Source organism: Geotrypetes seraphini, chromosome 6 (genome assembly GCF_902459505.1).
Source record: "Geotrypetes seraphini chromosome 6, aGeoSer1.1, whole genome shotgun sequence".
Classification (NCBI taxonomy): domain Eukaryota; kingdom Metazoa; phylum Chordata; class Amphibia; order Gymnophiona; family Dermophiidae; genus Geotrypetes; species Geotrypetes seraphini.
This window is the reverse complement of record NC_047089.1, coordinates 1,431,377-1,450,086: the sequence shown is the minus strand read 5'-3', so window position 1 is coordinate 1,450,086 and position 18,710 is coordinate 1,431,377. Positions and strand designations below refer to the sequence as shown.

General features: G+C 42.3%; 1 protein-coding gene across 1 annotated transcript in view; it reads right to left on the bottom strand.

The window, feature by feature from the left end:
* DNHD1 (dynein heavy chain domain 1) overlaps window positions 1-18,710 on the bottom strand; it is a 681,063-nt gene that overhangs the window by 63,431 nt on the left and 598,922 nt on the right. The window lies entirely within an intron of this gene.

Genomic DNA, 18,710 nt, shown 5'->3' with positions numbered 1-18,710 from the left:
GGGCCACGGCCCATCTAGTCTGCCCACCCCAATGACCCTCCCCTACCTTTCTCTGTGAATAGATCCCATTTGGCCTTAAAATCAGGCACGCTGCTGGTCTCAATAACCTGAAGTGGAAGACTATTCCAGCGATCAACCACCCTTTCAGTGAAAAAGAATTTCCTGGTGTCCCCGTGCAGTTTCTTGCCCCTGATTTTCCACGGATGCCCCCTTGTTGCCACGGGACCCTTGAAAAAGAAGATATCTTCTTCCACCTCGATGCGGCCCATGAGATACTTGAATGTCTCGATCATGTCACCCCTCTCTCTGCGTTCCTCGAGTGAGTACAGCTGCAACTTATCCAGCCTTTCCTCGTACGGGAGATCCTTGAGTCCCGAGCCTTTCAATGGATAAATTATTCATTTAAGGTTGCATATACTTGAGTGGCAGTAAAATGGAGAAGTGGCACCAGAGAAATCATATAAATACATTGATATCTTGAAAGCAGTGCTTTTCAGGATTCCCACAATGAAAATGCATGAGATTTGCAAAGAATGCAGGTCATGCATGCAAATGTGTGTGCAGAGGAGTGGGTCGAGAACCACTTTGGAAAGTTATACCTGCAATATGGCTGCTGGAGCTTGCACAATTATACTGCTGTTGTATAATTTTAATCCCCTGATTCTAACTGGATTTAAAAACACATGGCACTGTAAGCGCTTTAAAATATCACTCAGTAAATAAAAGAACTGCTGCAGTCTTACAAAAGGAGACCTGCAAATAACAAGGAAATGCCTAGTAAGAAAGATAATTGATAAATGAGGGTCTCTGATACGCCAGGATGTAGAACTAGGACCTTTGGGTTTCTTGAACGCTTAAGATTTTGAGATAACATCTAATTCTGGTGACATATAAAGTTAAAAAACAGGAAGACCCAATGTTCCACAGAAAAAGGAGCAATCCATAAAAAAAAGAACTGTGGACCATATACAATGTTCTTTGACTTTCCATTAGTTCAATCAATGTTAAGAAAATGTCCACATCAACCGAATTAAAGACTAACGGACCCGACACAGGCTGTGTTTTGGCTAACAAAGCCTTCCTCAAGGGTCTGGTCCTTAAATAATACGCTAATATTGTGGAGATGATATGGAGAACGAAACAGGACTGAATGCTGATACACAGAAAACTGCTGTTTGTAGAATAGGTGCCATCGACTCGTGCTCGTCCTAGCAACGATGAATTACAGATCTAAAAAGAAATTGGTTTTGAGCTAATCCTCCAGCATCATCCCCATGGTTATTTTCAACATGGTCAGCCATCTGATTGCAGGTTACCCTCTTCGCCTGGTTCCTTTGCCAAGTGGTAGATGGAGGTGATCCCTTTATTGAATTAATCAGTTTTAATTCTCTAATTTCTTATATGTCCTGTTTGTCTCTCTTGAATAAATGATAAACTCTGTCAAGCAAGGACTGTTTTTTTTTTTTCGAGATGGCACCAGGCTAGGTTGTGATGGTGGTGCCTCCTTCCCTTCCTTGGTTTTTTTTCTCATCTTTTGTTTTTGGCCTGATTTGATCTGAGTTGAGTGATCTAAAGGGCATTATTTAATCATCTTTTATTTCTCCTAGTTTGACCGTTGCAATGATAACAGGCCTCCTACCTGCCTTTCTGTAGTTGTTCATTTTCTATTGGAGGATTGTGCCCTCTGCTCTTTGGAGTTGAATTGTGTAGGTGGGGATCGATGATGATGATGTTGGTGAGGGATTGCTGCTCTCTTCAGGCAAAATTTCAAGGTGACGTGGACAGCGCATCGTGGAGGACGCAGAGCTGAGATGGGAGAGGATGGCGCTGGAAGGACTAAAATTCTGGGCAAAGAAGGCGCACTTTGGAGCTGATCCGCAGGGGAAGCTGTATGGAGGTGGTCCCGATCCACTATGCAGTTGATGGACGTGTGAATATCCCTGGCTCCTGACTGCACTTCTCGGCCTCCTTTGAACTTTATCTCTGCTTCTTACATAGTAACATAGTAGATGACGGCAGATAAAGACCCGAATGGTCCATCCAGTCTGCCCAATCTGATTCAATTTAAATTTTTTCTTCTTAGCTTTACCCGGTACTGTACTTGGGTTCCAACTGCCGAAATCTCTGTTAAGACTTACTCCAGCCCATCTACACCTTCCCAGCCATTGAAGCCTTTCTTGCTCCTTGGTTTTTGTCATCGATCCTTCACTCAGACTTTATTTTATTTATTTGTTTTTTATTCTGTTGAGTCTTATTCTAATTTTTTGCCTTCCTATTTAATTTCCTCTTTTTCTTTTTTGCCAGATATGTACATATTTATTATATTTTTCATCTTCTTTGTATCCTCAGGTACTTTAGTTTAGAATGTGAGCCTGCTTGGGACAGAGAGGGAAGTTTTCAACATGCCAGGTTTTTGATTGTGAGTCAGTTTTTGTTTATTTTGGTACACATTCATGGAAGGGGGGGAAGGGGGATATTTTTTGTCATAATTTGATTTTTTAATATTTACACTTGGGATGGGTGGGAGGATGGAAGGATATGGCTAATATGTAAGATTATTGGGGATATCTATATTTCTGAGTTTTATTAAATTATTATTAGGTGGGAGGGATGGGATAGGAGGAGAAATTGGTTGGTTATGTATATTTGAAAGTTAAATGTGCTTATATTGACTTATTATATATGATATATTTATGTATTGCTCTATTGAAGATTAGAAAATCAATAAAGATAAAAAAAGAGAATGAATTTTTACATTTAGGTTTAAGCAGAATAAAAATGATAAAAATCAATAAGTTAATGTAAACTGTTCTGTGCTCCCTGGTGAGAACAGTATAGAAAACGGAATAAATAAATAAAATACAGATGTGGAGGGGCATAATAAAAAAAAACTTCTAAGTCCCCTTTTGGCCTAAGTAGAAGCAGGGAAAATGTCCTTTGATAATGGCCTGCCTCTACCTTCGCCTAAAAGCTAGATTCTGTAACTGGTGTCTGTCAAAAACAACACCGGTTACAGAATCCACCCCCCACGACATCGGGCCAGAAGGGAACCCAAGCCCTCCTGCCCCGCGATCCCCAACCCCCCTCCCCCCCCCCCCCGATTATGTTCAGGGCAGGAGGGGGGCCGATCAGGGGTTCAGGGGGGCGGTCGTTGGGAGGGTTGTGTCGAGGGCAGGTGGGCCTGGGATCCCTCCTGTCTGTATTGTAGTGGGGGTGGGGGGGTAGGGGGTCCACCTGGGCAGAAGGGGTTGGGCTTCCTCCTGCCTGATCTTGTAGGGGGTGGGGGGTGAGAGGCCACGAGAGCTTGGGCTCCTTCCTGGCTGGATCGGACTCGGGGGGGTTGTGGATCGCGGGGCAGGAGGGCTTGGGTTCCCTCCTGCCCTGAACGTAATTGGGGGTTTGGGGATCGCGGGGCAGGAGGGCTTGGGCTCTCTCTTGCCCTAATGTTGTCGGGGGGGGGGGTGATGTATTGCGGCAGGAGAGATGCCTCATCTCCTGTCGCAGGTCGTGGCAGTTTGAGTAGAGGAGTGATGGCATCGCGGTAGGGGAGATGAGGCATCTCTCCTGCTGCGATCATTGCTGTAGGGGGTAGGCAGGTTTCTGGGGCCACTGAGCTGATCGCAGCAGCCACGATCAGCTCAGCGGCCCCTTTTTCAGCACTTAGACCTCTTTTGACTTCGTCTAAGTCAAAACGTATAAGTGCCGACTAGGCAACCTGTCAAAATCTTTTGGTTATACCTGCTGCACGCCTAGGTCTAGGTCGGCCCACCTCCCGCCCACCGCCCGCCCTTTCCCCTCCTCTAAAAACACCTCTTTTCTCTCTGTGCGTTTAGAGGCAGGGGAAAGGCCTAAGTTGGTTTTAGATACGTCTAAAACCAGCTTTGATTATGGGCACTTGGACGATCAGGCTTTTTGATCGTCCAAGTCGCCATTTAGACCACTTTTTAGACGTTTTTTTTTTTTTATTATGAACCCCTTAGTGTACAGTGTTGTGTAAGTTACAAGTAGTAGTATTAGCAGTTCAAGCTACAACTCTCTGGATCACTCATGTCTGCACTTCAGGAGGCAGCTCCAGGAAGAATTGTTACAAGCTGTGTAGTGCTTCATTGAAGGGATGCTTTAACAAGAAGCATTGGGTCCCTCTCTAACCTCAGGATATTCCACCAGCCCTAAGACCTAGAATGAATGACGAGATTGAGCTTTTAGACTACCTCCAGGAAATTTAATCAACACTAACATTTAGGAAGGACAGTGAGATTGGGTACCTATGTTACCTCAAGATATTCCACCTGTACTAGGACCTAGAATGCATGGTGAAATAGGGTTTTCCTATGTTACGTCAGGATATTCCACCAATACTATGACTCAGAACGCATGATGAGATTGGGCTTTTAGACTACCTCCAAGAAATTTAACCAATACTAAGACTCTTAACATGTAGGAAAGACAGAGAGATTGGGTCCCTCTGTTACCTCAAGATATTCCACCAGTACTAGGACTCAGAATTGTAGGGATATTTCCGTATTCACACCTGAAGGTTAGGCCTCCATGATGTCATCAAGCCTGAACCATTGTTTCAAGAATCTCTCTCTGCAAGCAACTTTCCAGCATGAATTTTGCAAGAAGTAAGAAGAATGATGCATTATGGGGATGTACCCGAATGTTGCTATTCAAGGGCATTCATCTGTGCTTTAATAATGGGACAGTGTGAATCTTGAAGAAATTATTCTGTTCTTATTTGTCTAACGGCCCTGGGTCTTCCAGCATACATGATACTTTATACAGAAAGGCTATTCATCAAGTTCTGTTTCTGGATTGGTCCGAGGAAGTCATCTGATGAGATTCAAGAAAAGAAAGGTGCTAATTAATTAATAATTAGTTAGTCTGTGATAAGGTCCGGGGAAGCTCAGATCTGCTCACAGATGTTCTAATTGTAAACTTTTTTCTTTCAATAATTAGACCTGTAAGTTACCTTGTGTGATTCTCTGCCTAAGAGATAGAAATTCGGACATTTAAAAACTGTTCTGAACTTAGCACAGATAAACGGAACTTATTGCTGATGATTTATAGCCTCATCAAGGATTTTCAACACGTGTAACTTTTACAACAGTATTCCTGACGTCTTCCAGCTGACAAGAAGTTTCTCTTCCACCTAATTGTGCCGGAGAGGCTAATTAAGGGTGAGCATACGGAAATTACTTTTATTAGCTTGGGAATTAGATAGGTATCTATTGATAAAGGTAAAGGGTTGAAAAGTTACCTGGGTGATAATATAATCATTTGCTAATCAGGGATTTTTATTATAAGGAATAGTGTGTGTGTTTAACAAGAAGTTTTACTCAATTGTCTAACCATTAGATTGTGACAATCATGTACTGAGTTTCATTTGTGTAATTAGATATTTTGAACAATATTTAGATTCTGCAGCTGGCTTGTGAATTATATTTTTCTATTTTCATAATAAAGATATTTCTCATTAGCCTGGGTTTGTGTCGTATAATTAGACCATGATATTTGAACTTGAATAAAAGGTTATGGTTTTCTCTAGACCACTTAACAGAAACGTAACGTGTTTATAATACTGCTAAGTGAACCATAAATCCTTCTACAGATTTTGGGGGCTCGTTTGCCGGGATATCTAGGTTTCTAATTTACGACCTTAGCCATGTCTGTTGACACTGAGACTCAGATTTCGTGGCATGCTCTTGAAAAGGATGTTTTTCAGAAATTAGCTGTGCAAGTTTTAAAACAGTCAGATTCTGATGTGTATTTTTCTGACCTTGTTCGTTTATTACATGCTGATATAGAGGACTCTAATCAGGCGTACTGTTCAGTATTGCAGCGTCTCCTACATGCTCGTACTAAACCTACAGGAGAAAATTATTCAGAGCTCATCTGTGCGTTGTTTGCTTTTAAAACTTCTGTCTCTGCTAGTTTATCTCAACAACGTCAGCTTCAGAGTGATTTATATGAGCAATTAGAGGATTGTAAAAATTCTTTGCAAGCAGAACGGACTCGTAATGATTCCCTTGAACTGTTAGCTTCTAATTGTGAAGATCAACATTCCGACTTTGATCAGGTGATGTCTGAGTTACGACATCAATGTTCTGAGTTGAATGCTGAACTTGAAAGTCAGAAAAAAAGTACAGTGGATATTTCTTGTGTTAAGTGTACATCTTTAGTGACGCAACTTAATACTGTCCGGGCTCAGAAGGATGAGTTACAAGTCTCTTTATCTACTTGTCAGAAAAATCATGCTGAGGTTTTATCTAGGTTGCAGATGGAACTTGCAGACGTAACTTCTGCTTATGTTTGTCTGGGTGAAAAGTTAGACGCTACCGAACGTCTGTCTAATGATAAGGCAGCCCGTGCTGACAGGCAATTATGTGCTTTACAAGCGGACTTTGTTGAGTCTCAGAACCGATTTTCCGAAAGTAAGTTACAGGTCACAAAGCTAACTGACTCGTTATGTCAGGCAGATGCCGATAATTTGGCTCTGCGCCAGAATGTTCAAGATATATCTTTCCAAAGAACTGCGTTAGCTTCTGATGTGAAAGTGTTGCAAGACAAGGTTGCTACTTTTTGTAGTGAGAGGGATATTAAAACTGTTTCTCCCCCTGTGTCGCCTCTTCATTTTCCTACACCAGCTCCAAGAACAGTCTTTCGTTCTTTTTACAGCTCTAGTGGGGGAGGTGGGTACAGGAATTCGCAGGAGTGTTCTGATTCTACTGCAGATGACTTGTTGCCTAGTAACAAACCCTGCCCTGAGAAATTAGTGACACTAGCTGACCGCCCAGTGCAGCAACCACGCCCTGTAAGGTCTATCTCAAATTCCTGTGACGTCACTGAACCTTCTGACTCTAAACCACGCCCAGTAAGGTCAGTTTACAGTGAGCCTAAACAACCACCAGATGGCACCAAAGCACCAGACATTTCACAACATACTCCACAAAGGTCACAGCACAATAATGAAACAGGGAAAGAAACTCAAAAGAAAGGAGGAGGTTATACTACACCACCCTATCACGTACAGATAATGAAGATGTTTAAACAAATGATAGAACCTTTTAGAGAGGGAACTAAGCTAACTATTGAAGCACATTTGGCCTCAATACATGAGTTCTTTGAAACTTATGCAGTGACAGAGGACAGTGATAAGCTTCGTTTACTCCGTTGGTCCTTTGCTTCTGAGTGTTCTGAGACATTGAGGTCCATCATCACTGGTACTTCGGATGTGTTAGAGGTGGAACAACAACTCAAAAGACGTTATGGTACATACGCTGATTCCATTGAATCTCGCAAAGCTGCATTCCATTTGCGTTGTGGACTCCAAGAAAATCCCCGTGAATTTGCTTTCCGTCTGAAACGACATTTCTTTCCAGACAGGACTCCTTCTGAGGACGAACTGGAGTATGGAGAATTCCGATCTCTCTTTGCAAAAGCCTTGCCTGAATATATGAGTGTGGTTGTGGCTGGTATGAAAAAGGCCTCTTACTCATCGATCCTAGCCGTAGCCGAGGATTTCTATGATCATAAAGTCAGGGGTCCTGCAGGCCAATCTGAGAAACCGGTGCCCAAAGCACGATCTAAGGAATCTAAGCTGAGTGTATGTGCAGTTCAGAATTCACTTGCTTTGGAACCTAGTAGCTCTGTAGTTTCCACTCCAGGACCTGTTTCATCTCGTCCAGCAGACCAGACTTCCTCTTCTGATGCACCACCCAATAGGGATGGACCCAAGACACAGAAGAAGAGACGGCCCAATAAGCAACAGAAGCAGAGTGACCTCAGTGTGATAATGGAACAATTGGCTCAGGTGGTGGATCGTATTTCTACCCTGGAATTGACTTCTAAACAATTGGCAGTATCTGTCCCCGCGAGAAAGGAACAGACCTCAAGGAAAATGGATAACAATATCAGTTACAGGCCTTCCGGAACTCGAGTGGTCAAGTCTGTAGTAACTGACACCCATGCTTCCTCAGTAGACGACCTGGATGACACACCCAAATTGTTAGAGGATGATACCGCATGACTAGTCCGAGAACCAATTTCTCTACCCACTATTGTATCTTCTGTCCAAACAACATCTCCTGATGCTACACAAGACATAGATCCGGTACAATCCAGTGAATTATCTGAGGACACAGAGTGGCTTCCTTCGTGGGATTCCATTAAGTCACACAAGTATTTCTTGGGTAGGTTAACGCCTATGGGTCAACGGTACACTTTACCTTTGTTTCTCCAACAGGTTTTGTCTTGTCCCGGTTTACTTGATACGGCTTCCGAAGTGACTTTGATCACTCAGGGACTATTCCAACGTTTGCAGACTACCCTGGGTACCCAGAATCCACTGTCGATTATTCCCAGTGATTTGTCTTTGGTTGCATATGGACATCAGAACATTGAGACAGTTGGTCAAACTTGGCTGACCTTGCAGTTAGGCAAAATGAATGTTAAACACCCAGTGATTATTACCACTAGTCCAGGAGAGGAGTTTTTGATTGGAAACGATCTTTTGAAGAGATTGCGTCCTATTTTGGATTACGTCCAAGAAGTGGTCTGGGCTCAGGTGACTCGTCCCCTTCCTTTTGGAAAGGTACCGACTACACGCCTTCCCCAGGTTACCAGTACTGTGGAACGAAACGATACTTCAATTCGAATAAATTTCCTGCGTTCAGCAGATCCACACATTTTGGAGATACGGTACGCCAATGTTCCAGAGGGGGGTCCCACAGACCGCGAGATTGTCAGCGTTCCCAAGGAACAAATATCTGACATTGTTCTCCAGGCTGACCATTTGGAGATTGTTCTGAAGTCTACGTTCCCCGTGCCAGATCCACCTCAAGAGACTGTCCAAGACCCGACCTCATCTATTTCCAACTCTTTGACCTCTCATCCTCGTCTACTGGCTGTACTTCACCAGGATGATACTGACTTGTTTGTTGATGTTCACCTGCACGGTTCTGTCCCAGTTCAAGCTCAACTGCTACTCCAGAGTGACATCTCCATGATTAGTGAATCTTTTTACTGTCAACTTCAGCGAACCACATCAGTTCCGTTTGTTCGGCGCCATTCTACTCACCTACCTATACCAGATCAGGGGGTCAAGCCTCTTGTTGGGGTTTGTAGCCTTCCGCTGACCCTGGGTTCTAAGACTTTCACTCATCACTTTTCTGTGGTGAAAGGCCTACACACATCCTTGTGTTTGGGATCCGAATGTCTTGTTCGTCTAGGAGTCTACGTTGATTTGGTGAATGGTGTGCTTTGGAGCAGATTGCAAGGCACCCCGGTAGAAAATGTGGACCTGATGGATGGTCTGAAGGCTGGACAACTTCTTCCTCTAGTTTGTGAAGTGGTTTGTGCTGAAGACGTCAAGATTCCTGGCCTTGTGCAGGATTTTGCTCTGCCTCTTCGTTTGGCCCATGGTCAACACATGCTCGATGATATTGGCTTTTTCAACCCGAATTCCTCTTTTCTCGAGCATGGTCTTTCTCTAGGTGCTTTACCATGTCTTGAAGTACCTACCTCTTCTTTCCATGTATTGATTGTCAATGCTCAACCTACGGAAGTCTTTCTCTCCGCTGGAGAACATTTGGGTTTTCTAGTGGGTGAATCTTTTCCTGATGTTGAGGTAACATTGCCTATCATTGGCAGCTTGTCTTCCATTGTTGATCCCTGCCAAGGGGGGGATATACTGGACCATATTTTTACCTCACCTAAAGGACTCATTTCACTGGACTTCCTGTGGCCATATGATGCAACGACTTCCCATGTAACAGTGGATAATGATTTTTTGATTTTATCCAGGAAGTTAGCTCTGTCTGACCAATCCAAAGCGGTGAATGCCATTGAATCTTCATCTTTGCAAGAACAGATTGAAGACCAAGTGGAAATCTTTTCCAACCAACCTTTTTCTAAGTTTGATGCTATGGTAAAGGAACAAGTGGACCTAGCTGATGCGTGCTCTTCTGATGAAGAAAAGGCTCAGTTCACACAGTTGTTGTACAAGTATCGAGACCTTTTTGCAGTGGATTCTTATGACACTGGTCTGACCGATCTACATGTGACCAAGATTCCTACGGATCTCCACAGTAAGCCCGTCTTCGTACGTCAGTATAAGATTCCTTTGGCCTCATATGAGTCCGTGCAAGAGATACTTGATACCCTGGAAACTAGGGGTATCATTAGGCTTTGCAACAGTACATACAACTCACCCTTGTGGCCAATCCTGAAGAAGAATAACAGTTGGAGAATTGCCTTGGACTACCGACAGCTAAACAAGCGGGTACCCTTGTCTAGGTGGCCTATGGCCCATCTTGACCAGAGCTTGACTACCATCAAAGGAGCTAAGTATTTTACCAGTTTGGATTTAGCTTCTGGATTTTGGACAGTTCCTGTACATCCACCGGATCAATACAAACTAGCATTTACCTTTGGGAAGAAACAGTACACGTGGAATAGAACACCTTTTGGTTTTCTGAACTCTCCAGCTGAGTTCAACATATTTCTCCATAAAGCCCTTCCAGATGCGGAAGCTCGAGGAACTCTAGTCTATGTGGATGACATCCTGATCAAGAGTCCCACCTTTCAGAAACACCTGGAAGAGGTAGAACATGTGTTCCAACAATTGCAAAATGCAGGAGCTAAATTGACCCTTGCCAAAGGTCAATGGTGCCGAACATCTCTGAATTATTTAGGGTATGACATTTCCTCTGAAGGTCTTCGACCACAGAAGAAAAGGATACAGGCCCTACAACAGTTGAGGAAACCTACCAATTTGACGGAACTTCGTTCATTTTTAGGAATATGCAATTATTCTCGACAGTTCATAGATCAGTATGCAGAGATCTCTAGACCCTTGGTTGCCTTACTTAAGAAGGATGTACCTTGGACGTGGGGTCCTGAACAGGACGATGCTATGCGAGAGATGAAAGATCAGCTTAGTAGCTTTCCTTGCTTGGCCTACCCTGAGAGTGGTCGTGAATTCTTCATCGACCTAGGATTCTCCAAACACTCTATGAGTGCTGTCCTGTACCAGAAATACGACTCTGACAAGCGTGTGGTGGCCTATGCAAGCAAAGGCTTCACCGATGTAGAGAAGAAGTATTCTGAATGTGAGAAAGCTCTACTGTCAACTGTTTGGGCTCTTCAACATTTTCGGAGTTATATCCAAGGAGAAAAACTCATTGTAGAGACTTGTCATCAACCCATTAGTTTCTTGGGCAGTGACAAGATCAAAACTGGTCGTGTCTCCAATAGCCGAATAGTCTCATGGACTTTGGCTCTCCAAGGATGGCCTTTACAGGTAAAGTATGCACTGAAACATCGTAACACAGTAGCCCAAGGGATAACAGAATTGCATGATTGTACAGAACAAGATTCTCTTACAGGTATACCGGAACCTGATGTTCCACCAGAAGAGGAGGAACCCCATCGTCATCATCTTTACGATGAACAGCTATGTGCCAATATACCTCAAGTCTACGTAGATGGCTGTGCCTTTCACCAGACCTCGACCCATAATTTGGTCGCAGGAGTAGGTGTAGTGTGGAATGTCGACACACCTATGGAAACTTTGAAGTATAGATTGGGTGCTAAAACCAACCAATATGCAGAGATTGTAGCAGCTCTGGTCGCTGTACAGTCTGCGGTACAGAAGGGGATCCCAGAACTGATTATCTGTACAGATTCTGATTATGTGCGTCAAAACTTTGTGTCTCACTTACCCGTGTGGAAAAAGAAGGGCATGTTAAATTCCAAAGGAAAGCCTGTCCATCATGGCGACTTGATTCTAGCCTTAGATCAATTGGTACGAGACAATGACATGACCATCTACTGGAAGAAAGTGAAAGGTCATGCTAAGGTTAATAGTTCTGACAAGATCGGAAATGACCTTGCGGATCAATTGGCCAAAGAAGGTGCTTTGTCAGGTGAACTATGGCAATGCCCTGAAGAGTTGTTTTCGATGGTACATGCTATTACTCGACGCCAAGCGAAACAGGTAGTTGAAACACCTGTGGTGCAGTGGGGTAATGATATTCCTTCCTTTGATCTTGTAACCGCTCAGAAGACCGATCTTATCCTGGGAAAGTTCTATAACTTCATACAGAATCCACAGGATCATCCATTGTCTGAAGACGATCAGAAGGATGAAGAACTTAGGATACTCTACATCTCCAGAGAGAAATTTTCTATTCATCAGAACCTGCTCACTCGGACGAGTAAGCATGGTATTGTGCAGTGGGTTGTACCCCGTACATATCGAGGAATCATGTTGCAACATGCCCATGATGAACCTTGTGCAGGACATAGAGGTGAAGAAGTTACCTATGAGACACTGAAGCAAGTGGCCTATTGGCCTCATATGCGGCAAGATGTGCAGTTATATACGAGAGGTTGCTTGACTTGTTGTCAATTTCAACCCTCTACACCACTTCACCGAGCACCCTTGAGAAAGAAGGGTTTGGTCATGCCCTGGTCCGACATCCAGATTGACTGGATTGGCCCAGTGGTCCGTTCCTCCCGAGGTAATAAGTATATGTTGACTGTCACTTGTTTGTTTACAAAGTGGATTGAGTGCTTGCCTGCACCCAATTGTACGGCAGAGACTACCGCTACCTTGTTACTGAATCATGTGTTCAGTAGGTGGGGTTTGCCCATGAGAGTGGACTCAGACCAAGGATCACATTTCACTGCGGATGTGATGCGACACATGTGGAAGATACTCGGAGTGAAAAGTAAATTGCACATAGCTTATCACCCTCAATCATCGGGACAAGTGGAAAGAGCGAATCGTACCATCATCACGATCCTGAAGAAGTACGTGTCTACCTCTGGTAAGAATTGGGACATGAAGTTACCTTTGGTACTGATGGCTATTCGTGCCACGCCTCACCGGTCTACGGGGGTGACGCCTTTTGAAATGATGACAGGTAGAGAAATGACATTACCAATTCATTTGTTGTATAGAACTAATGATGTAAATCTTTCTAGTGCTACTACTGCTCATGAATATGTCACCCATTTACGTAAACATTTACAGGGTGCATTTTCTTTTGCCCAGAAAAATCTGGAAATTGCTGCTAAAGGTAGAAAAGCCTATTATGGTCATAGGACTACCACAAAGGAATACCAAATTGGCGACAAGGTATTCTATTACAATTTTGGCAAAACCAAGGCCAAAGAAAGTAAATTTTTGCCAAGTTGGCATGGTCCATTCCCTATAGTGGAAAAAGCTTCACCTGTGGCCTATCAAATTCGCATCAAATCAAATTCTCCAGGTGCAGATGTCCTTAAATGGGTCCACATTAATCAACTGAGACCATGTCATCCCAGTAAATTTGCCCATGATGAAACCATTGTGATGAAGACATTAACCTAGCAACAGCCTAGGCTGTTCTCTCTCTTTTCTGTTTTTCAGATGGCGAAACGAGTTCTGCCGATGCTGTTCCTGGTTGTCCTGCTGATTGGCGTTGGTACCAAAGTAATCGATCCTGGTCCACAGTCCCGTGTTGTCCTTCAAGATTCTCCTGGTTTCTTCCTCTTCCCGTTCCAGATCCTGCTCCAGAACATCTTCTTTCGATGTTTCTCTTTTTCATTTGGACTCTACTCCTACTGAAACTGAATTGGAAATCTTAGATGTTTTCCGTGGACATTCCATCAACTTTACCCTTGAAGTGGAACAATATTTGATGACAAAGCCTTCCCACACCATTGAACTGAAAGTTGATAATGATAAGCTTCATATTGAGGACTTTCATATTGGCTCCTCCAATGTACATGAAGTTGTTGATACCCGCAGTATTGATCTTTTTATCACTGTTGTTATTCCAATTTTTGCCATTTTGTGGGTTCTCTTATTTGGGTTCTCTGTTTTTGCACTCTATGAGACCATCCGGATTAAACGTCTTATTCAACAGAAACCATCACATACTGACTTAAGAATGCATGATTTCATTGCGGCTATGAAAGAGTAATTTTGCTAGCCGTATTTTTGATTATGATCTATCTGTCTTAACTTTTGCTTTGGCATACCTTTTGTGCCTTGCTAAGTAGTTATGATTTTTGATTTTATCATATATTGCCATTATTCAGTGATTTTATTATCATTTATTTGGCTGGGTTCATATATTTTACCCTTGCCTTTATGATTATTATCCATTGATTATTGATATCTTTGATTTATTGCTGATTTATATGGTATTGCTTATGTTTATGCATTTTTATATCACCTTGGGTCTTGTCGATCCTTTCCTACTTAGTTAGGTTGAAGGTGAAATAGACTCCATTGAAGTTATTTCTCCTCCAAAAGGGGGGACTGTAGGGATATTTCCGTATTCACACCTGAAGGTTAGGCCTCCATGATGTCATCAAGCCTGAACCATTGTTTCAAGAATCTCTCTCTGCAAGCAACTTTCCAGCATGAATTTTGCAAGAAGTAAGAAGAATGATGCATTATGGGGATGTACCCGAATGTTGCTATTCAAGGGCATTCATCTGTGCTTTAATAATGGGACAGTGTGAATCTTGAAGAAATTATTCTGTTCTTATCTGTCTAACGGCCCTGGGTCTTCCAGCATACATGATACTTTATACAGAAAGGCTATTCATCAAGTTCTGTTTCTGGATTGGTCCGAGGAAGTCATCTGATGAGATTCAAGAAAAGAAAGGTGCTAATTAATTAATAATTAGTTAGTCTGTGATAAGGTCCGGGGAAGCTCAGATCTGCTCACAGATGTTCTAATTGTAAACTTTTTTCTTTCAATAATTAGACCTGTAAGTTACCTTGTGTGATTCTCTGCCTAAGAGATAGAAATTCGGACATTTAAAAACTGTTCTGAACTTAGCACAGATAAACGGAACTTATTGCTGATGATTTATAGCCTCATCAAGGATTTTCAACACGTGTAACTTTTACAACAGTATTCCTGACGTCTTCCAGCTGACAAGAAGTTTCTCTTCCACCTAATTGTGCCGGAGAGGCTAATTAAGGGTGAGCATACGGAAATTACTTTTATTAGCTTGGGAATTAGATAGGTATCTATTGATAAAGGTAAAGGGTTGAAAAGTTACCTGGGTGATAATATAATCATTTGCTAATCAGGGATTTTTATTATAAGGAATAGTGTGTGTGTTTAACAAGAAGTTTTACTCAATTGTCTAACCATTAGATTGTGACAATCATGTACTGAGTTTCATTTGTGTAATTAGATATTTTGAACAATATTTAGATTCTGCAGCTGGCTTGTGAATTATATTTTTCTATTTTCATAATAAAGATATTTCTCATTAGCCTGGGTTTGTGTCGTATAATTAGACCATGATATTTGAACTTGAATAAAAGGTTATGGTTTTCTCTAGACCACTTAACAGAAACGTAACGTGTTTATAATACTGCTAAGTGAACCATAAATCCTTCTACAGAATGCATGACGAAATTGGGCTTTTAGACTACCTCCAGGAAATTTAACCAATACTAAGACTCTTAACATGTAGGAAAGACAGAGAGATTGGGTCCCTCTGTTACCTCAAGATATTCCACTAGTACTAGGACCCAGAATGCATGAACAGATTGGGTTTCCCTATGTTACATCAGGATATTCCACCAAAACTATGACTAGAACGCATGGCGAGATTGGACTTTTAGACTACCTCCAAGAAATTTAACCAATACTAAGACTCTTAACATATAGGAAAGACAGAGAGATTGGATCCCTCTGTTACCTCGGGATATTCTACCAGTACTAGGACTCAGAATGCATGATGAGATTGGGCTTTTAGACTACCTCCAGGAAATTTAATCAACACTAACATTGACATGGATAACCTGGACATACAGATGATTCAACTGGACATACTGGCCTCACTTGTATATGCTGGACACTACAGACCTATATTTTCCCTTAGCCAGGCCCAGCCTGTACCTTGCTGTCTGTAAACACCTGCAGCCTTTGCAATGCTAACGTTTTTGTCTCCATTCCCTGCTGGGAGGATATTTCTCCAAGGTTCTGCTGTATGACTTCATATGCCAGGCACACTGGAAAGCCATAAAACTTTTATAATGAGCAAGGATCTCTGCAGGACGATGTGGGTGTAGCGAGATGAGAGAAATTGGTACCAAAACATTTGCTCCCTGTCTCTGAACCAAATTATGGGAACCAAGCAGCTGGATTGTTGAAAGGTCACCTTTGCCAACTTTCAGCATACAAGGACACCATCCCGAAGATGCACAGACTAATAAACATCTACAAAGTGATAAAGTGATCTCAGCGCTGGAGAAAGAAAGTTCACCAAGAGTTCTCTGTTTCTGCAAGGCCCCCCTACTGGGGAGGGGGGTGGAGGTGAGAGAGGCGTGGACTGAGAGGAGGAGTTAGGTATACATTATTTTATGTACCAATAGGGAATTACATAACCAGAATTCAGGGATGGACTTTTTTGGAACAAAGGAAGAATTGCTCTGTATAAAAAACACGTGCATTCTAGGTAAAGCCAGAGAGATTCACTTACTTATGCTACGGGGATCTGCTAGCCCACTGCTAAGCATATGGGTGCACATTCTTCTCTCCATTGCATATTCTGAACTGACAATACATTTTTCTGATATGTCTCTGCTGCTGTAATACTGTAAGTTTTTATACTAACAATAAACGAATATTGTCTGTTTTGGAAGATACAATGTCGTCATGTAGTTATTCCAATGAGGTAAACAAAGCAGCCTTTACTTCAACATTTAGGAAGGACAGTGCGATTTGGTCTCTCTGTTACCTCAAGATATTCCAACAGTACTATGACTCAGAACGCATGGCGAGATTGGGCTTTTAGACTACCTCAAAGAAATTTAACCAATACTAAGACTCTTAACATGTAGAAAAGACAGAGATTGGGTCCCTCTGTTACCTCAAGATATTCCACCTGTACTAGGACCCAGAATGCATGGTGAGATTGGGTTTCCCTATGTTACGTCAGGATAGTCCACCAGTACTATGACTCAGAATATATGTTGAGATTGGGTTTTTATACTACCTCCAGGAAATTTAATCAATACTAACTCCCCCCCCCCCTTTTTTTACTAAACTAAGATAGTGGTTATTAGCGCAGGGAGCTGCGCTGAATGCTCCATGCTGCTCCTGACGCCCATAGAGCATTCAGCTGGACTCCCTGCACTAATAACCGCTATCGCGGTTTAGTAAAAGGGGGGGGGGGGGGGATAAGACAGCGGTATTGGGTCCCTAGATGTTATTTCCATTAGCTTTAAATACTTCAGTCATGCCGAGTCAACTCTACTCTGGAGGAACTGTACAATTTTTGTCTCTCTCCTGCATATACTAGTAATGTTTTTAAGTGATGTGGTCAAAAGGTATCATCTTACAGAAAAGCCCATGAATATCTTTATTCTAATAAGAACATAAAAATATAAGAACAGCCTTAATAGCCTACTATCCTTTTCCCAGTAGCCTTCCATGTTACAAGTAAGAACATAAGCAATGCCTCCGCTGGGTCAGACCTGAAGTCCATCGTGCCCAGCAGTCCACTCACACGGCAGCCCAACAGATCCAGAACCTGTGCAGTAATCCTCTATCTATACCCCTCTATCCCCTTTTCCAGCAGGAAATTGTCCAATCCTTTCTTGAACCCCAGTACCGTACTCTGCCCTATTACGCCCTCTGGAAGCGCATTCCAGGTGTCCACCACACGTTGAGTAAAGAAGAACTTCCTAGTATTCGTTTTGAATCTGTCCCCTTTCAACTTTTCCGAATGCTCTCTTGTTCTTTTATTTTTTTGAAAGTTTGAAGAATCTGTCCCTCTGAAGTATATTGATCTTTCCTTTCCTTTCGATTTTTCCTTTGAATGTCTTACTTACTCAAACAACTTGTATTTCCTTTCCCTACCTCTCCTTGTGTTTTAATGGGTTTGTAATGTTAGTTTATAATTTGTCTTGCAAGACTTAGTTTTTGTCATTTGTTATATTGTTCCCTAAATTTTGTAATTTTATTGATATGTACATCGTTTCAAATTCTGATTAAGCGATCAATCAAATCCTTATTAAACTTGATGACACTTCAAGAGTTTGTAAAATTGACACAAGTCTCTCTGCTGCTGAAGTTTATTCCATTCTATTGGCCCTGCACATAAAATTGTGCTCTGCCATACTGCTTCCAAATGCAGTTGTTTCTGAGAGGGAAACACCAGACCTGAAAGTGCTGCAGAGCGCAACAGAGGACATTAAACAATCTGGCAAATACTGTATTTTGGTGATAAACCATCAGGAACAATTGAAACTTCAGACAAAATTCCATAGACAACCAGCACATCCCAAACAAATATGAAGAAACATGCTTAAATTTCTTAATCCCACTTAATGAGAGGAATGGAATGGGTACATGCAAATCGATTCTTTACTTTTTCACAGGTACAAAAACTGGGGGATGTGACATAGTACATGTTGAAAATCATGTTCACTCAACGCACAGTTAAGTTCTGGCACTCATTAATGCAGCTGTATTTAAAATAGGTCATAAACTGTGGAAATCCAGTACTTATCCCTGAGATTGATAGCATGGATTGTTGCTGCTCTTTGGGTTTCTGCCAGGTACTTGGCCACTGTTTGAATCAGGATATTGGTCTAGATGGACCATTGGCCTGACCCAGAATGCCAACTCTTACGGAGTTTTCTGGGTTTCTTGCATTGCCACACAACTACTGGTTTCCTTGGC